Here is a 17,267-nt window from a genome sequence, read left to right as displayed (position 1 = left end):
AAACAAAACAGATGAACATAAGGGAAGTGAAGGAAAAATAAAATAGGATAAAAACAGAGGGGGAGGCAAACCAAAAGAGGCTCTTAACTTTAGAGAACAAACTGAGAGTTGCTGGAGAGGAGGTGGGCGGGGATGGTCTACATGGGGGTTGGGTGTTAGGAGGGCATTTGTTGTGATGAACACTGGGTGTTATATGTAAGTGATGAATCACTAAATTCTACTCCTGAAACCAGTACTATACTATATGTTAACTAACTTGAATTTAAATAAAAAATAAAATAGAGAAGGAAGAGCAATTTAAGCAGAAGAAAAAAAGTAATAAAAAATTAAATCAGAAATCAGTGAAATTGAAAAGAGATCAATAAAGATCAACAAAACTGAAACTAGTTCCTTAGGGGGGAAAACCATTAAAATTCATAAGCCTCCCAAGCTAACCAAAAAAAAAAAAAAAAAAGAAAGAAAGAAACACAAATTACAAATATCGAACATGAAGGAGGGGTCACTGAAAGGATAATAAAGGAATATTATGAACAGCTTTATGCCCATAAATTTGTTAACTTAGATGAAGTGAGCCAATTCCTTGAAAGACACAAACCACTAAAACTCACAAAAGGAGAAATAGATAATTTGAATAGGCTGATATTTATTAAAGAAATAGAAACCAGGTGAAGACATTTATAAGAAAGGAATATTACAGACCAATATCTTTCATGAATGTAGATGCAAAAATACTCAAAAAATATTAGCAAATCAAATCCAACAATGTTTAAAAAGACTTATACACCATGACCAAATGAGACTTATTCTAGGTATGGAAATCTGATTCAGCATTCAAAAGCCAATTAATGTAATCCATCACATTAACAGGCTGAAGGAGAAAAATCATGATCATATCAGTAGATGCAGAAAAAGCACTTGACAAAATCCAACACCCATTCATGATAATAACTCTGAACAACTTAGGAATAATAGGCAACATTCTCAAACTTATTGATAAAGGGTGTTTACCATAATATGGTTAGCATCATACTTAATGGAGAGACACTGGATAATTTCCCCCTTAAATTAGAAACATGCGAAGATATCCCCTCTCACCACTCCTATTCAACGTTGGACTGGAAGTCCTAGCTAATGCGATAAGAAAAGGAAAGATATATATATGGTAGGGAGAGAGATAAATTAAGCTGTCTTTGTGCATAGAGGACGTGGCTGTCTATGGATAAGATCCCAAAGACTTGACCAAAAAAGCTCTTGGAACTAATAAGTGATTATAGGAAGCTCACGGGATACAAAGTTGGTATGTAAAAATCAATTGCTTCCCACTGCTAGCAATGAATAGTTGGAAACCCAATACCATTTACATTAGCAGCAAGAAATAATGAAATATGGAGGCATAATAGGCACAGGCTTTATATGAAGAAAATTATAAAACTCCAATGAAGGGAATCAAAGAAGATATAAATAAATGGAGAGAGAGTTCATGTGTGTGGATAGGAAGACTAAATATTTTTAAGATGTCAATTCTCCCTAATTCCATCTATAAATTCAACATAATCCCAATCAAACCCCAGCAAATTTTTTAAATATTACCCAGCTGACTTTATATACGAAAAGGCAAAGGGACCAGAATGGCCAACACAATACTGAAGAAGAGTGAAGTCTGAGGATTCACACTACCTGACTTTAAGACTTACCATAGACCTACAGTAATTGAGACAGTGTGACGTTGGTGAAAAGAATACACAGGTTGATCAGTGGAACAGAACAAAGAGCCCACAAATAGGCCCACACAAATGTAGTCAACTGATCTTTGACAGAAGAGCAAAGGCAGTTCAATGGAGAAAGCATAATCTTTTCAACAAATGGTGCTAGAACAATTGGGCATCCCTGTACAAAGCAGTGAAGCTAGATTCAGCCCTTACACGTGTTACAAAAGTGAACTCAAAGTAGATCTTAGACTTAAATGTAAAACGTAAAACCGTAAAACTTGTAGAAGCTAACATAAGAGCAAATCTGAGTGACCTTGGTTTTGGCAATGAATTTTTTAATTTAACACTAAGAGCACAACCCATAGAAGAAAAAGGATCCCATTGGACTTTATTAAAAGTAAAAACTTCAGCTTTGTGAAAAAATGCTACATTGAAAATTTAAGCCACTTCTCCAGACTGAGGATATTTGCAAAACATATCTGGTAAAGGACTGGTACCACCAAATATACAGAGTATTTAAAAATCAACAATAAGGAAACAAACAACCTAATTCGAAAGTGAGCAAAAGATCTGAACAGACACCTCACCAAAAAAAACCCCAAACCGGTTGCAAATAAGCATATCAAAGATGCTCAACATCATATGTCATTAGGGGATGACAAATTAAAATGAGATGTCACTTCATACTTTTTGAATGGCTAATATCCACAAAACTGATAATACCAAACGTGGCGAAGATAAAAAGCAACAGAAATTCTCATTCATTGCTGATGGGAATGCAAAATAGTACAGCCACCTTGGAGGACAATTTTCTTACAAAAGTAAACATTCTTACCACACAATCCAGCAATTGCGCTCCCACCTACCCAATTACATTGAAAAGTTATGTCTAGGGGCGCCTGGGTGGCTCGGGTGGTTAAGCGTCCATCTTTTGGTTTTGGCTCAGGTCATGATCTCAGGGTCGTGAGATCGAGTCCCATGTCAGGCTCTGCGCTCAGTGCACAATCTGCTTGGGAATCCCTCTCTCCTTCTCCCTCTGCTCCTCCCTCCACGCACTTGCACGTGCTCTCTCTCAAATAATAAATAATAAATAAAATCTTAAAAAAAGAAAAGTTGCATCTATTTGAAAGTTTATAGTAGCTTTATTCATAATCTCCAACACCTGGAAACAACCAAAATGTTCTTCAATCGGTGAGTGGGTAAACAAACTTCGTTATATCCGGACAATGGAGTATTATTCAGCCATGAAAAGAAATAAGCTATCAAGCCACAGAAAGACGTGGAGGATCCCTCAATGCCAGGTGAGCTTGGGGACACAGTTATGTAGGTCACCGGAGGGCTGAAAATGGAGGTACTGAAGCCTCAGAAACCAGGGAATTCGAGCTTGGTAAACATTCCTTTTGAGGACCTGCTTACATGGTTATGAATGTTCTCCCGGACTGTGATGAAACCCGAGTATAAAAGGCTTGGTGGCATCGTAAGAACCCAGCCTCTTTCTCTGCTCTGGAAGGAGCTACCTACTCAGAGAAAGTAGCAACACTACAGAGAAGCCGAAGGACAGGGAGAAGCTGGGCCACCACCTGCCGCGTCTGCTCTTGCCGTGGCCACCTTGCTGCCATGAGATCGACCCTTGGCCACATCGATGTGGAATCAGGGTGTACGTTTGAGTGTGCACTCTTCCAGGCAGTCTGGTGTTCCCACGGCCCTGCAGCAGGTCAGGGAGCCATCAGATGAAAAGTGGGAAGGGAGCAGAGGTTCCAGGTAGGGAATGAGGCTGCTTTCTAACCAAGCCCTGCTGTAGCACAGCCCACCAGAAAGGAGACGGCTGAGCGACAGGATCGAGAGATGGCACTTAGGGCCCCAGCCTGGGGCGGTGGGGGCTCTGCCGCAGCTGGACACAGGGGAGGCATTTCTTACAGGCTGGAAACGGGGTGGCCACGGTGGGAACCATAAGGTAACTCCAATGACAGAGGTCACTGGGAGTTGGGGGCTGGCAGAACACTGGAGCTCAGCCCCCTTCACGTGAGGGGCCGCTCCGGTGCAGTCCTGGCCTGAGGGTAGCGGGTAGCGAGGCAGCCGGGGCAGGAGAGCTAACAGTGGGGGAGGGGGACCTGGCCCAGCACTAGCTTAGGTCTGACTCCTAAAGAGGTGCCCAGGGTTAGAGCCAGGCGTGCATTTGTCGCATACTTCCGTCCCTGGGCCTGACATCTCGATCGTCCGGGCTGAGGGAAGCTGGGGGAGGATGTCCCATACCATCCGAAGCCCAGAGAGGGGGTGACTTCCCTAAGACACACAGCAGGTTATAACTGAGTTAGGCCTAGGACTCAGAAGCCATGGCTCCCTGTTCCGGGCTGCCTCCCTCCCTCCCTCCCTCCTTCACCCCTTCCTGGGGATGCCCAGTGGTTGAATCGTGTTATGATCACAAAACAACACTTACCACGAGAGAAGCACAATGGAGGCCTGAGGGGGGAGCAGAGGGAGGTCTGCCCTGTGCAAGCAGCGAGAGCAGCATCGTCTGCACCGAGTTTAAAAGCAATAATGAAACCTCTACAAGTCGGTCTCCTTTTTATTATCACTCTGCACTGGCAGTTCTTACCAAAGCTGGTGAGAAAATGACTCCTCCCCATCAAAATCTTTCATTAGTCCACGTTCTAAACAATCACTGTGGTTACCGTTAGGTTTAATATGAGACTAGCCCAGTGGAAGACGATGTTCACTATGGTAAACACTGGGTTCCACATGGAAGTTAGTCCAGAAAACCTCATTGTATGCTTGGCTCCCAGCACGGCCAGACCCCACTACAGGCATTGGCTTCACGTTTGGTAACTGTTCAGAATGGTTAAACTCAACTTTGGCCACCGGTGCTCCATCCAGTGCTCCCCAGGCCCTGCATTTAACAGCAGGTGCGGGACAGGCAGCTCCCGCTATGTGACCGCGAGAGCCAGAAGCCAGGCTCAAGGAGCCTCACACTGGCCTGTGCACATCACACACTCTGAGCCTCCTGGGTCCACTCTCTGCAAGTGTGTCTTAATGTGCTCTTTTCCTTTTAATAATAATAATAATAATAATAATGTGACTTAAAAGTATTAATTCATTACTGTTTTCCTATTTTCAAAAGTATAATTTTGTATTATTTGTTTAGTTAATTAGCTTTCACTGCCACAAATATATATGTGTGTGTGTGTGTGTGTGTGTGTGTGTGTGTGTGTAGTTCAATAAAACTTGCACTATCGGCTTTTCTTTTCCTGTCCATTATCCTTATTATTTATTTTATTTCGATTATTAACGTTAGTAGTTATGCTGCATAGAGGAGGGGAGGGAGGGAAAGGCTGCTGCATGTGGGCTCCGTGCCGGTTTGTGCTCAGCCCCGACCTCCCCTGAAACTTGATGCTGACCGCATGAGATAGGCTTTTGTAGCCCATTTTACAGGTGAGGACACTAAGCCTCAGCGACAGGGAAAATGAACCCAGGATTACACAGTTAATAAGTGGCAGAAGGAGGATTCAAATCCAAGATCAGTCTGACTCCAAAGCGCATGTTTGAAATGCCAGTGAAAATGTTAAGACCCTGCAAGGAGCAAGACACGGGGACGTGGGCTGTGGCGGTCAGGGAGAGCTTCTTGGAGGAGGGGGTGCTGGGACAGATGCCTACAGGGGAGGGTATTGAAGCATGAGGATATGTGAGGAGTCAGGGAATGGGGAGTTCCAGCCTCTGTCACTCCCTGGCTGTATGGCCTTGGACAAGTCCCATCTCTCCCGAGGCCTTGGTGTTTTCTCTCTCTGGAGTTTTCTTTTTTTTTTTTTTTAAAGATTTTATTTATTTATTCGACAGAGATAGAGACAGCCAGCGAGAGAGGGAACACAAGCAGGGGGAGTGGGAGAGGAAGAAGCAGGCTCATAGCAGAGGAGCCTGATGTGGGGCTCGATCCCACAACGCCAGGATCACGCCCTGAGCCGAAGGCAGGCGCCCCTCTCTGGAGTTTTCAAAGACCCAGGGTTCCACATATCAGATGAAGACAGTGAGCTCGGCTGGTGAGTGAGTCTGACTTTTCCCTGCTCCGTGTCTAAGAACTGGACTGCTCCAGCCTGCACCCTTGGAGGTCCACGTGGCATTATGGTTAAGAACATAAGACCTGGGTACTGGACACGCCTGGCTTTGAGTCCCAGATCCACCATCTCCTTCCCCGATGAGTGACCTGGAACACGTCCCTTCTTGTCTCTGATCTCAGGATCCTAAACCACAAAGTAGGATCATCCCATTGACCTCCAAGGGGGGTTGTGAGAATTAAAACAGCAATAACGGATACGTACTGGGCAATCCTTATATGCCAACGCTGTTCTAAGAGTATTACACACTGATTTTTTCATGAAATCTTCCCAACACCCCTGTGAAGCTCTTATTTTCATTTACAGGCGGGGCAACACAGAAACAGAGTGGTGATGTTCCTTGCCCAAGGTCGTAACCCCGTTCTGCGTGGGTTGGTGCCTGTCCCGCAGGAAATGGTAACACCATCAGAACTAGTTCTGACGCACGGGCCCCACGCTGGCATCTTAACGTTTCTGGAATGAGGGTGTGCCCCACGGTCGACGTCCAAGAAACATGCCAGTCAGCAGGCGGAGGGTGATTACGTGTCTTCATGTCTGCCCTCTGGTTGCTCAGGTGGCTGCAGTCGAGCCTGGTGGAATTCTACCTGACCAGATCCCTAATTATCACTTCGCAAGACTTCTAAAATGACGCCACATGGAAACGTAAGTGTCCAGAAGGCTGTCGCCAGCCAGGCAATGCAATTAGAAGTAAAAATTGCCAAATCCATCCAAAGAAAATTTAGACTCTAAATGTGAAGAATTTTGATCAAATAACCGAAGGGGACAATTTTAGAAATAAAAACATACTATTCTCAGTCTTTTAACGGCATACCTGATATGCTGCTTTTTTCATCAAAAAAGCTGTTATTTAAATGGATATAATATTTTCCTTTAAAAGATTATCTTACTGTTGATGGTGCCGTAGAATCAAGTAAATCCAACAAACCAGTCCCGATTCTTCTGGTTGTAAGCAACGGGGAGCCCGCTTCAAACTGGCTGTAAGGGACAAAGGCGTGTGTTGGCTCCGGGACCTGAAAATCCCAGGGCGGCTGGCTTCAGGCACAGCTGGACTGGATGGACTGAGCCGGACCTCTCCACCTCCACCCCCCCTTCTCTGCCACAGCTCCACTCCCAGCGGAGGCAGGATGGCTGCCGGCAATTCCAGCCACCAGCCCAAGTTCTACGCTTCCAGACTTCTCAGCATTTGGGACAGATCCTGAGCCTGACTGCCGTCGACTGGAATCGGGTCGCATGACTACGCCGGACAGCTCAGGGACCAGAACGCAGGCATTTCCCTGTCTGGTCACCCTCCTCCCCATGGCCTCAGGGATGGAGTCCGTTCCGCTCACCGCCCTGGCTGAGGTGGAGCAGGGAGGCTTCCCCCAAGGAAACAGGGGAAGTGGATGCCGGGTGACCCCCAAGTAGCAGCTGTACTTGGAAGACTCTAATTGCTGGCAATAGGAAGCTTCAGAGAGCTGACTTCCACCGGGTCACCCCCCTGACAGCTCAGGGGATCTCAGAAGGAAAAGCACCTCTGATGGACCACCTGTCAGGCAGAAGAGTCCTTGGAGGGCCCTGGTGTGGCAGGACTGGGAAGCTAGAGGCCCAGAGAGGGGGAGTGACTGGGTCAAGGCTATAAAACAGCCCGCAGGTGGGAATGAAACCAGAACACCAATCTCCCAAACCTGGGTTCTCCATCCAGAGCTCCCAGCCGGCCTGTGAGGGCCAAAGCGGGCCCTGGAAGGGGGCCTCTAGCTGGTTTGTTACTCTCAAATGAGAAGTCTCTCCGCTTCTCCTGGACTTTCTCCCAGCAGCCTTAGTGTAGTGGCTTGGACAAGTCTCCCCACAACCGCTCTCTCGCCCCCACGGCCCTGCGGTCTCCCAGTCTCTCAGGTGGAAGGGAGACAGGTGAGAAGTGCCCTCGAGTCCCACGGGCATTTCCAGTCATCTATGGCCTCCATCTAAGGCCTTGATCTTACATAAAACGCAGTAAGCGCACCCCCAGGTTTGTCCCTCTACCAGCTCCTGCTGCCCCCCATCCTTTCTGAAGATTTTGGAGCCACCAACCGCCCAGCCATGCTGGGCCTTTCCGGGTTTTCCGTGGCCCTGGGCTCCAGATCTTCATTGGACCCGATTCTAAGAAGTGTCTCCGCATCTCAGCATCTCGTGTTCAAAGCAGGAAATCTGCAGAGCAGGAACCTGGCAGCCAGGCTGTCCCAGATCTTCTCTGTGGGAGGGGCTTGGGTGCCGCAATCTGATTGGATGCAGGAGGGGGCCTGTCTTTCAGCTTTGAGGGCATAATCACATTTTATCTACAAGGTGCGATTTGGTGGGGAGAAGGGCCTCTGATCAAGATGAGGAGGGGTTTAAGCACCCGTCGTCCACCCCACTGTCATCATCAATTTAAATTAGAGGAAGCCTACCTTAACTCAATGACAGGGCGCCCGTGGTGGGAATGCAGGCCCCTTAGCTGGTGGGGAAGACGGGGTGGGGCGGGGGGCACGGACAAGGTCTTCCCAGCATGGCAGGACTTGACAACCGTGGGATGTATTCATGACTTAGAAAGCTGCCAATGATATAAGTGAAAAGGAAAAAATATGAGAAAGTATATACAGCACGAGTGTGTGTGTGTGGGGGGCTAACTACGGTCGTTAAGAGCTTAGGATCTGGAGCCAGACTGCCTAGGATCAAATCTCGCTTTCACGTCTTCCTTACCTTGTGCGTATTAAACTCTAGGCCTCCATTGCTTCATCTGTAAAATAGGACTAAATAATAGGGTGAGGCGAAGATCCCAGGAGATAAGCCACGGAAGGCGGTGAGGCAGGCCCCGGCAGACAGTAAGGGTCCAAACGGTGGCAGCCGTTAATCTCGTTGGTCCCCCGCGCAGGGGCCTCCTTCCCACGGTGGCGGTGGAGGGGCGGGCTGCGACCTGCCTCCGGAACCGGGCTCCCCGCCGCTGTCGGCTGCCCATTGTTGCGCCTTCCTGCTCTGGCCCGCCTGGGAATCCGCCGGGGCAGCGCCGGCCCGGGCGGGGAGGGCATCCGGGCCGCAGGCGCCCTCCCCCACCGTTCTGGGAGCCCCGCCAGGCCCCTCCCGCCGCGAGGGCCCGCCAGGGGACGCGAGCACTGGACTGCGAGTCCTGGGACCTCGGTCTTACTCGGCGCAGTGTCCTCTCTGGCAACAGGAGAGCCCGCGGAGAAGCCCACCCCCTGGGGCCGCGTACGGGTTAAGTGAGATCACGGGCGCATCAGGCCGAGCTCCCCACCTTGAGCACGTCTGTCCTCAGTTCCTGTCTTGCGCCGGTGGGCTTTCAGAATGCTGCTCGCCGCCGCCGGGGTCCAAGGGGGACCGATGCATCCGCTAGCGTCTGGGCCTGGGTGAATGTCTCAGATCATGCCGCCTCTGCTACCCGGCTCAACCTTTCCCCAGTACAAGGCAAAAAGTGGGTGAAAGGGCTGGGCAGCTTTCCCAGGCTGGCAGCAGCCAGAGCCAGGATCTAGAGTGCTTGCCTCCTGGCTCTGCTGCTGAATTGCCGTGTGACCTCGAGCCAGGCCTTCCTCCTCCAAGCCCCAGCCTCCCTCCTCTAATGGCCGGGAAGGCAGGTGCAGCCCCTCGCCCTGGCTGCGCCGCTGACTGGCTGGGGTACCATGGAAGGTGTTCGATCCCCTGGGCTCAGTTTATCTTGTCTGCAAAACTGTTATGCCCACATAGATTCAGCAGATAACACCTGGTCTCAGGAGGCCTCTTTCTTGTCTTTCTGCCACCCTCTGCCCCATTTCTCTGCTCAGAAGGGGAAGCATGCCACCGGGGCTGGCTATTTGAGTCTTCCAAGGAGGAAATTCAGCCTCAGCGTTGTCCCTCTGCGCTGGGCAGGACCGGCTTTTGATATGGGTTATTCCCACCTCCACCCTGGGAAGGAGAGGGGCCTCTGAGGCCGCAGCTACACTTTGAGTGCCCCTGGTGCAGGAGTGAGACTCCTGTCAACAGAGGGAGTTTACTCAAGATTTAAGGAGTGGAAAGGAATTGGGGCTTACAAAACCTAGCCCTATTCTTACAGTACCTTCTTGCGGCCTTCCCGTTCCCAGGGCTTCCTCTGGTGGTACTCCACCTGGTAACCTCTGTCCCACTGCCTTCCTTGCCCTGTGCCCCTCTCTTTTTGTCGCCGGTCTTGTGGACTGCCACAGGAAACCCCAAATCTTCTCTGTTGCACAGAATAATTGATCTGTTCCCAGTTTTGGTGGGGCTGGGGGGACTTGGATACCCCCATAATCTCCATCAACTGCTTCCAAGCCATCTCAAATAAAGTCAGTCCCAAAGAAATCTTAGCAATATATTGTGCTTTTGTAAGCACCCCCCCACACACAGCTGCCTCCCCCAAGCCTCTCTCAGGCAAGCTCCTGCACTCAAATTTGCCCACTCAAATTCATCGAGGGGCTTAGTACGTCAAGCGGTCTTCCACCAAAAAGTACTGCCTTCCAGGGAAAGCTGCCGGGAGTATAAAGGCATGTTTCCCTGCATAATCGTCACCAAAATTCTGCTGGCTGGGAAATGCTCTTCCCATTTCACAGAAGTGGAATGCAAGCCTCCTGGCTGGGATTGGAAGGTATGAGTGTCTGGCCTCACAGCCCCCGGCTCTGGGATGTCCCGTCTTGCCTTCTCTCCAGCTCCTCTCGCCCTAGGTAGGGCTGGGCTGAGGGCAGCACCCCAGGGTGCCGCTGCTCCCCCCCGCCCATGCTCAGGGGATCACAGCTGCCTGGCAGCCTCCCCGAACATAGGCCTGGGGTCCTTGTTTGTGTCAGTCTCTGTATTCTGTCCCACCCTCTGCCCTCCAGACATGCGTGTGGCGGGATGACACTTCTCTATCCCTTTGAGATTGGGTGGGGTCATGTGACCAGCCACGGCCATGGATGTGTGCAAAGTGACATCAGTCACCTCATGCTGGAGCACTATTACCAGGTGGAGACCCTCTCCCCCTGCTGTGAGGTGGTGGCTGCTCCGTGGCCCTGGGTCCTGGAGCGAGAAGCGGTGGGGAGCCCCCCAGCCCTGCATGGACACGCCACCTGCATGAGAAATAACGAAGTTATGTCAGAGCCACCAGCATTGGGGGTCGCTTGTTATCGCAGCATGACCCACCCTCCCTTGACTAGCAAAGCCGGGGTGCAAGTGAGAGATGGCGTGGACGTTCTGTCTCTGAGGACCCGTTTCGTGTTCTTTCATGAGACGGTCAGTCCAGTGCAGCCACAGAAGAGCTTTGGTTTAAGGAATCTCTACACCCAGGGTGGGGCTCGAAGTCACCACCCCGAGATCAAAGAGTCGCATGGTCTACTGATTGAGCCGGCCAGGTGCCCAGAGGAGAGTTTCTTATACTCAAGGGTCTTAGAGACCCTCTCCTCGTGGAAAAACACTGGGGTAGTCGGGAGATAGAAGATGGGGGGTGGGTGATTGGGCCCCATGGCCTTCATTGGGGTTTCCGTGGGAAAGGCGAGACAGGGCAAGGTGAGCAGTTCAGGATTGGCTAGTTTGAATGACTTCAGTGGGCTCTGGGCTCTGCGGGTGGTCTCTAGTTGCCTGATAGCTGGCCCTGGGATGATTAAGGAGAGGACTATTGCTTCCTGGGGCTCACGGGCCTGATAGAGGAAGTCTGGCCCCGGATCTAGAATACCAAATGCCCAAACCAACTATATGTGGAGCCTCGGGACCAGCAGGGCCCCGGGGGATGCTGGGTTGGCCCTTTGTTGGATCTTAGCACATTTGACCTGAGTGGCCGAGACTGCTGGTTGCCCACCCCATATCCACGTTCCCCTGGTTCCATCCTAACAGAACCCCAATATTACCTGGCAGTGTGTCCAGCCAACAGACTGCATTTCCCAGATCCCCATGCAGCTGTGTGGCTATGCAATTAAATCCTCACCACCTAAGTAGGTGGGCTTCCTGTAGGAGGCCGACTCAGCTGGAGGTATGGTTTTTGTTCCCCTCCCTCCTTCCTGCTGTCTGGACTGTAGCTGTCATGTCCGCTGACAGCCATCTCGGCGGGGGGGGGGGGCATAGGGAGTACACAGTGAGTGTGAAAACTGTGAAGAGTGGGAAGATGTCACATACAATGAATGCCTCATAAACTATCCTGTAATAAGTGGACTCTCCACGAGGATGCGCCATGGGTCTCATGTGGTTTTGTGCCCAGCCAGAGAAGCCCTGCAGTATCAGCTAAGTTGCAGGGACCCTGAAAGAGGGTGTCTCTGGGTAGGTTGAGGGGACCGGGATGTTTTCTCCAGCCACGAAGGAGAGCAACTAGACAAGTGGGGAAACGGGGCTCTGAACATACATTCTAGAGCTTTCTTCACCTTCATTCTGCCCCAGTCCCACCGGAACGCATATACCCCCACCCTACAGCCTTCCCCAGGGCTACCTCTCTGCCAGGCAAATGTAATTCGAGGGAGGGGTTTTCTCACCTGGCTTTCCATGCAGCCAGGATGCGGGGCAGAGAGTGAGAGAAGCCCAGTGGGGAGAGACCCCTGACTGCACTGTGAGCCAGACAGGCACCCCAACCACACTCAGTTTTCCCATCTATAAAATGGGGCAATAATACTGGCCCTACTCCCCTCTTGGGGTGCAGAGGGACTATCCTCGTCTGAGCTAGGAGGCATGCAGGAGGCAGGGAAGAGGTGAGCTTGCAGTCGGCTTTGTGGGCTAGTCTCCGTCCCCGGAAGCACAAAGCAATAATGTAGGTCGTGGCGATCAGGAGCCCTGGCTCACGTGTCTGGTGGACCTGGACTCAATAGTGCAGCCCCCCACTCACATGAGCCTGAGATTTCTCATCTGTAAACTGTAGATAGGGACTGAAGCTGAAGGATGTGAACCACTTAATGCTGTGCCCTCAAGAACCACTGGGTCTTCCCTGCCCCCTGGTCTGTGTGGACCTCTGCCATTTTCTTTGGCTTCCCTGTGTTCAAACCCCTTTCCCACATCAGGTGAACACCCCCACCTAATGATGCTTCCAATAGAGGAGCCCCAGTGTACTAGCATGCTTTGCAGTGCAGTGAGGCTCTCCCAGTCACAGCCCCCTGCACAGACCTTTGAAGGAATCCATCACCCAAGGAGGCGGGGCCCCCCCAGACCCATTCTGGTGGTGCCTACATCCAGTTTCAGGAGTCATCCGGGACAGAGGTCTACAGGGACTGACCAAGTCTGGGTGTCAGCGGGACAGGCTGCCATGTCAGTGTCCCACGCAGGGGCTGAAGCCAGGAGAACTCCCAGCTGGGTTCTCTGACTCGTAAAGCCCGTTGGCTCCCCAGGGGTGTTCAGTAAGTTCCTTTCCTGCTTACGTAACCCACAGCCGGTTTGTGTTGACTGCAACCACAAACCCCAGATGACTCCCCTCCCCAGCGGGAATGCTGACTCTCCCTTTAAGGCTGTCCTCTGAACTGCTGACCTTCCCCTACCCCAAGTTGCTTGTGTATTTAGTTGCTTTTTCTGTGCCTTTGGCTGAGAAGCCTGGCTGCAGTGACCAGCTTTTGCCAGGAAATTATAGAATTAGACCCAGGCCCAGATGCAGGGTGGTGCATTTATGGGAGTACACACTTGCGAGGGGAAAGCAAGCAGGTTCTGGGTTCAAATCCCTGTCCTAGGACTTACCGCATGTGCGACCTCGGGCCCACAGCATCCCTCTGGGCCTCAGTTTCCTTTTCTATTACAACACTCCAGCAGTTCTTTTTTGATCTATTTGGGGGTTTAAAGGAGATCAGGGATGGGAAGCCCCATGCCGTGTATCCCATACCCAGCATATTTTTGGCATGAGATTGAGAAGAAACTGGGTCAGGAAAAAGGAACAAAGCAGCAGTGCTCACGTAGTTTGTCAGAAATCGCCTGAAACGTACGTGAAATGCAGACCCCAGGCCCCACTCCCAGAGTTGGATGAGGGGGCCCCTGGGATCTGTATTTTTTTAATATTTTATTTTTAAAGTAATCTTTATGCCCAACGTGGGGCTCAAACTCACGACCCCAAGATTAAGAATTGCCCCCTCACCAACTGAGCCAGCTGAGTGACCCTCTGATCTGTATTTTTAACACGCATCCCCACTAGAGGTCTGTGCTGCGATGGCTGGGGCCACTGCTCTTGGAACAATGTAGGATCCAATGGGGGGCAGAGTAGAGATGGTGAGGGCCCAGATGGCTGGGCCGACACAGTAGTGGGGTATGGGGTCCCTGACATTAGCTTCACGCTTACTAGAAGCTTCTACAGTAACAGTCCAACATGGATTTATGTTCCGGAAAGGATGCAGCTAATTTCTGTAAGTTTGGTCTTTGATCACATTTACAAAGATAATGGATACATTTTTTCTCACTTGGATAAAGCAGTAATCCAATAACGTGGATATTGTAAGTCCAAATTTCGTTAGCACTTCCCATGAGCCAGGCATTATGCAAGTACTTTTGTCTGTGCTAATTAATACAACGGGAAATTATTCTCCCCATCTCTCAGGTGGGACACTGAGGCCCAGGGAGGTAAAGTCACTTGCACGAGGCCACATGGCCCAAGGAGGGATTTGAAGGCAGGCAGGCTGGGATTCCACAGCCCATACGAAAAGCTGTGCCCCTTCAACATCTCACGTTGGGGTATCATGAGGGGGTTAGGGGGTGGGGCCTCAGGCAGGTGTTCGGCTTCCAGGAACAGGGCTGAAGTGTTGGGCGGGACTAAGTGGGGAGTGGGGGATGTCAGGCCCCTGGACCTCTGACTCACAAGGGCCGCTGTACCACCTGGAATATCTCTGACTCAGCTGCTCAGGGATGGGAATGACTCTGAGCCCAGGCAGCTTTGTTCAGCTCACGGCCAAGGCCTGGCCTTACCACTCAGGCTGGGTGGCCTTGGGCAAGGTTCTTTGCTCTCTAAACCTGGGGGCCGCTGGGAAGAATATGAAATCGGGTCATGCCCTGCGCCCAGCAGTCCTCATACAGTGAGTGGTACGGATGCAGCCGCGGCACCTCTCCCGGCGGGCGCTGCAGCCCCCGAGTCCATGCCGAGTACGAGCACACAGCTGGTGCTTCTCTCTGCCTGGCACCCACTCCCAGAAAGAGCACTTGTGTTTTCACTGGAACCAGATGACTTGTGTTTCTGCAACTTGCGGCCAGACTGACTCCATGAGGACGTCAGACACTGGCATTTGCTGCGTGTGAGCTGTGCCCGCGGCTCTGCCCATGCTCCATTCGCCCTCACTCGCATCGAAGCAGGTACCGCTACTCCCATCTGGAGACGGGCAGACCGAAGCTCAGAGAGGAGTACAACGCGTGCTACGTCACAGCCCTGGGCCTTGGACCTGATGCCCCAGAACAGCCCATCTTTTACTTCTTTTTTAAAGATTTTATTTATTTGACAGAGCACACGGAAACAAGAGGAGGGGGGAGGCAGAAGCAGGTTCCCCGCTAGCAGGGAGCCCCACACAGGGCTTGAACCTAGGACCTTGGGATCATGACCCTGGCCGAAGGCAGATGCTTAACTGCCTGAGCCCAGGCGCCCCGGGCAGCCCATCTTTTTTTTTTTTTAATTGATTTTTTATTATATTATGTTAGTCACCATACAGTACATCCCCGGTTTCCGATTAAAGTTCGATGACTCATTAGTTGCGTATAACACCCAGTGCACCATGCAGTACGTGCCCTCCTTACTACCCATCACCGGCCTATCCCATTCCCCCACCCCCTCCCCTCTGAGGCCCTCAGTTTGTTTCTCATAGTCCATAGTCTCTCGTGTTTCATTCCCCCTTCTGATTACCCCCCTTCTTTATCCCTTTCTTCCCCTACTGATCATTCTAGTTCTTATGTTCCATAGATGAGAGAAATCATATGATAATTGTCTTTCTCTGCTTGACTTATTTCACTTAGCATTATCTCCTCCAGTGCCGTCCATGTTGCAGCAAATGTTGAGAATTCGTTCTTTCTGATAGCTGAGTAATATTCCATTGTATATATGGACCACATCTTCTTAATCCAGTCATCTGTTGAAGGGCATCTCGGTTCCTTCCACGATTTAGCTATTGTGAACAATCGAGCAGCCCATCTTTTAAGTAAGAGTAAGCCACTGTGTTTGTAACTGGACCACTTTGCCAGAGGGGGCATTCATTCATTCATTCATTCATTCATTCATTTAGCAAACACTTACGAGAGCCTACTCTGGGCCAAGCACGGTGCTAGGCCCTAGGGACAAGGACCCCGCAGCCAATTCTCTGCCCTCAGGGACTGCCCATCCCAGATGGCACAGAGATGTCCCCCCCACGGGCCAAATCCAGGTGGCAGCAGCTGTCGGCAACATTATTGTGAGAGGATCCCGAGCCATCTGTGGGCTCAGCACGAAGGTGGTAGTGGCTGGTGACTCAGGGCCACCGGGGCGCTCCTAGGGAGTTTCTCAGCGTACGTACACTGCCTAGTGGATACCTGTCTTAGACTTCTGGAGATTGTTCAAAGGAACATGGAACGCAGCAGAAATATAACCCGGTCATAGCACAAGTTCCAATTTCTATTTTGAAAACAGCCGCTGTTGTTCTAATAACTGGGCCCTGTCCTCACGGAGCTCTGGGTCTAACTGGCAGCCTGACCTACACAGGACAGTCCGATCCGGAGGTCAGAGGCTGGGGAAGCCAGATGGGTGGGGATGACCAGGGGCCTTCCTGGAAGAGGAACTCAGGGGTCTGGTGGGGTAAGGGAGGCATTCCTGAAATAGCAGGCAGGCACGGAGATGGAAGTGTGACGTGGGTGGGAGGTGAGGGTAGAGACTCCGCCTGGAAGGGCAGTAATGGGGGAGGCCCCGGAAGCCCCGTGTCAGGCCTGGGAGCTTAGTCCTGACCCTTCCATAGGAAGCCACTGAACACTCTTGAGTGGGGGCACACCCACAAAAGACCCTCCTGGGTGGCGGGGATGTGGGAGGAAAAGTGAGAGAGGGGAGGTGCTAGACACCACGGAATGGAAAGACGCCCCTGCACGTGGGTGTCTGCTGACGTGCCCTGTGACCACAGGCAAGTCCCTCACCCTTCTGGCCCGTTTCCTTCTCCACCTCCCCTCAAAGGCCCTTTCAGACCATGAGTGAGTGAACTAAGGTGTGTGTGATTGTGTATGTGTGTGGGGGGGGGGATCACGTGGTTCTGTTAGCATCACTATTTTCTACTTGTCTTAGGCCTTGAAGGGGCCATTGAGATGAGGCCCTTAAAGCCCAATCAGTGGCCACAGCCTTCCTTGCTGCTGTTCCTGTCAGGGTCCGTGGGTAGGACTCCCGGCTGTGAGCTCCTCGGAGGCTGGCAGTGTCTCCTCTGGGGGGCTGCACACCGGCCGGGCCCCGGGGCAGGACGGGATGCCCAAGGCTAGCGCAACTCTGTCCGGGCTCGTCATGGGGACTGTGACGTGGACCTGCCCGGCCGGTGAGCAGTCCCGATACTCACCCCGCCCTGGGTGGGGGCCCCGCGTCACTGCTCATGGGGCTGCCCGGCAC

The 17,267-nt window shown here is 51.3% G+C and overlaps 1 long non-coding RNA gene across 2 annotated transcripts; it reads right to left on the bottom strand.

Annotated features, from left to right (window-relative positions):
* Positions 1–2,831: 2,831 nt before the first annotated feature.
* Positions 2,832–9,323, bottom strand: LOC113258426 (uncharacterized). 2 transcript variants are annotated; one of them, XR_003317224.4, is made up of 3 exons: positions 9,060–9,323; positions 8,218–8,360; positions 2,832–6,790 (listed from the first exon to the last, which is right to left on the bottom strand). It is a non-coding gene; the product is annotated as an uncharacterized LOC113258426 (long non-coding RNA). The 2 variants fall into 2 exon arrangements; XR_008959387.1 differs by lacking the exon at positions 9,060–9,323 and adding an exon at positions 8,510–9,052.
* Positions 9,324–17,267: the final 7,944 nt, after the last annotated feature.

The sequence above is a fragment of the Ursus arctos genome, unplaced genomic scaffold (genome assembly GCF_023065955.2).
Source record: "Ursus arctos isolate Adak ecotype North America unplaced genomic scaffold, UrsArc2.0 scaffold_16, whole genome shotgun sequence".
Classification (NCBI taxonomy): domain Eukaryota; kingdom Metazoa; phylum Chordata; class Mammalia; order Carnivora; family Ursidae; genus Ursus; species Ursus arctos.
Note: the sequence above shows the minus strand (reverse complement) of the source record. Positions and strands in the feature narration are given on the sequence as shown.